Source organism: Bos javanicus, chromosome 2 (assembly GCF_032452875.1).
Source record: "Bos javanicus breed banteng chromosome 2, ARS-OSU_banteng_1.0, whole genome shotgun sequence".
Classification (NCBI taxonomy): Eukaryota; Metazoa; Chordata; class Mammalia; order Artiodactyla; family Bovidae; genus Bos; species Bos javanicus.
The window spans coordinates 111,110,709-111,113,753 of record NC_083869.1 but is presented as its reverse complement, the minus strand read 5'-3'; the positions used below and the strand labels follow the sequence as shown (position 1 = coordinate 111,113,753).

The 3,045-nt window shown below is 38.4% G+C and overlaps 1 pseudogene; it reads right to left on the bottom strand.

Moving 5' to 3' along the window:
- Window positions 1–350: 350 nt before the first annotated feature.
- On the bottom strand, window positions 351–1,608 carry LOC133235793 (cytochrome c-like; annotated as a pseudogene).
- Between the last annotated feature and the right edge of the window lie 1,437 nt (window positions 1,609–3,045).

The window sequence follows — 3,045 nt, the reverse complement described above, 5'->3', positions numbered from 1 at the left end:
ATCTGTGATTTTGTTTTTAATTCTTAAGCCTTATGATCATCTCTTTTACAAACCTGTGCTAATGATATAGCTCCTCTACTTTCACGCTTCTAAAGAGTTGACAAAAGCACTATTACCAGTCACGCAGTAGTTCTACAGTTGCATTTCTGAGTGCCTGTTTGAGAGAAAATCCTGAATTATAACTTAGTCTGACTTTGTAAAGAACACACAAGCAAAGTGTACTAACAGATCTTGTCACAGTGATTTTTAAAAGCATCTGATCTTAAAGATCAAAACGTAGGAAGTGCTAAATATTCTTTATTTGATGCTATACACAAACCACACTAAAATGCCTTTCATTAAGTAAAAGGCAATATTTTAGACAGAGAATTTTAATTACATTGGTACAGTTAGGATCACAAAGATAAAGTGGGCCTTGTTAGTGTATCTTTAGCCCTTGCCTTAACAAACTAAACACAGATGAATCTTGCTCTGTTCTATGAGATAGTGAAGGGATCTTCTTAGTATTTAAATATATTAATATAACCAGTTACAGAAAATCTAAATATAAAACCAATCTCCTACAGGTTTTGAGAAAGCATTCACCATCTCCCGAAAAAATTTAACAGTCCTTATTCAAGTTTGATCGTCTCTTTAGATGGGGAAAACAGTGATAGTACTTGTTGAACTGGAATTATTATCAACATTTTAAAAACTGACCTTGTTCATTTAGCCACAAGCAAATCTTATTTAAATCAGGACTGCCCAACAGAAATATTCCATCAGCCCTTCATGATTTGAATTCTAGTTTATGAGATCCATTTAAATACGGTACACATAAAAAGGGGCTTCCCTGGTGGCTCAGATAAAGTCATGAGACATTTCTGGTTTGTAATAAATAAAGTAGTGGCCAACTATTACTCATTAGTAGCTCTTTTGAGATAAGCTTCAAGTCTGCCCTTTCCCCCTTCTTCTTAATGCCAGCAAAGATCATTTTTGTTCCAGGTATGTACTTCTTGGGATCATCCAAGTATTCTATCGGCGTCTCCTCCCCCCAGGTGAGGTCTTTGTTCTTTTTGGCATCTGTGTAAGAGAATCCAACAGCCTGACCTGTTTGTCTTTCCCCTAAACAGATCACGGAGATTTGGCCCAGTCCTGTGCTTGTCTTCCTTTCAGTTCGGCACTGGACACCCTTCTGAACAAAAATCTTCCTTCTCTTCTCAGCACCACCTATTTTTAAATCATCTTTCCCCATTCGTGACTGAGAGATTCCCGCTTGTAAGCCAAAGGTCCCATTCTCTAAGCCCAAGGACACACCAGTCCGTGCTCAACTGCAGGTGTTGGTGCAACCTTCAAAGAACCATCTTAACCCAAGTTAGAATTCAGGCTTCTTTTATGCCCAAAGTGGAGGGAATGTAGCTGGTTGTCGCAAACTTCTTGGTGTGTGAGTCCTTGATTCTTGCAGCTGTCCAGGTAGGTCAGGTCACAACATTGCTGTAAGTCTCCAACAAGAAAAAATGTTATTCTCCGTTCTGCAGCCTTTTACCTCTATATGGAAAAGTGACCTTTAAAGGTCAGAGTCTTGAGAATGGGCTATTGTGTATATTTCAGGCTAAAGTAAAAGTGAAGTCGCTCAGTTGTGTCTGACTCTTTGTGACCCCCGTGGACTATAGCCTACCAGGCTCCTCTGTCCATGGGATTTTCCAGGCAATAGTACTGGAGTGGATTGCCATTTCCTTCTCCAGGGCATCTTCCCAACCCAGGGATTGAACCCAGATCTCCCACATTGTAGACAGACACTTTAACATCTGAGCCACCAGGGAAGTCCTTCAGGCTAAAGGCAACATCTTTTTACAAAGGTACAGAGCCCTAGGACTAAGTACAGGCCACAGACCACAAAGGTTAGAGCTGAAGGAACAGATCCAATATAGAGTCAGGTTTGTTTTCTGTTACACTAGGAGAAGATCTTGTCTGGATTGCTCTAAGTAATTTGTCTGGGGTACAAAAATATCCCAGGTAGGCTGTTAATTACCCCAACTTTTTGCTATTTCTATACTCCCACATCAAGTGGGCTAACATTTCTGGGTTCCTCTCAAGTGACCTTTTGAAGACTTATTGTGATACTGTAGATTTTTACATAGAAAATCTGCATGAACACACTTAGTTCAGGTTCTAAATCCACCCAATACAGTACATCAGTTGTATTAATGGAATTAATGTTAAAACAATGCTCACTTCAGTAACTTTATTTTTCTTATTAATAAAATAATTTATAATAATTGTAGTGTATAATATAAAAAGTAATTCATACTATATAAATATATTATCTTATATAAAATAATTTTAATAATTATAATGTATAATGTAAAAGTAATTCATACTATATAATATATAAAATAATTTATAATGATTATAATAAATAATTTCATATTACTTAATTATTAAATGGGGCTTCCCAGCTGGCTCTAGTGGTAAAAGACCTGGCTGCCAATGCAGGAGACATAAAAGATGCTGGTTCAATCCCTGGGTCAGAAAGATCCCCTGGAGGAGGAAATGACAACCCACTCCAGTATTCTTCCCTGGAGAATCCCATGGATAGAGGAGCCTGGCAGGTTACAGTCCATAGGGCCACACAGAGTCAGACATGCCGAAAGTGACTTAGCACACATGCAGTTATTAAATACTAATAACCACATAGATCATTCCTTGTTAGTTCTGCACTTTTCTTTCCCCGATTCTGGTGTATCTAAAACTGATTTAAATCTTTCAACAGTGATACTTTCGCTGAATTTTTCAAGGGGCCTAATTACTTAGGAATTAACAGAATGTATTAACCAGGTTTGTGCTTTATGTAAGCCGGGGCCAGAACCAAAAGGCTTAGGCTTTCTTTAATCTGTTTTAGGATCACATTACCTAGCATGGAGAGTCAACCATTGCTCATACAGCATCACGGCTGAGGAACTGCCCTCAGCCCCACCACAGGACAGTTTAGATTAGAAAATGAAAGAGGATCACATGTCCCATCAAAAGGACAGGGTGAAATCCATTTATGGAAGGTAGTGCACT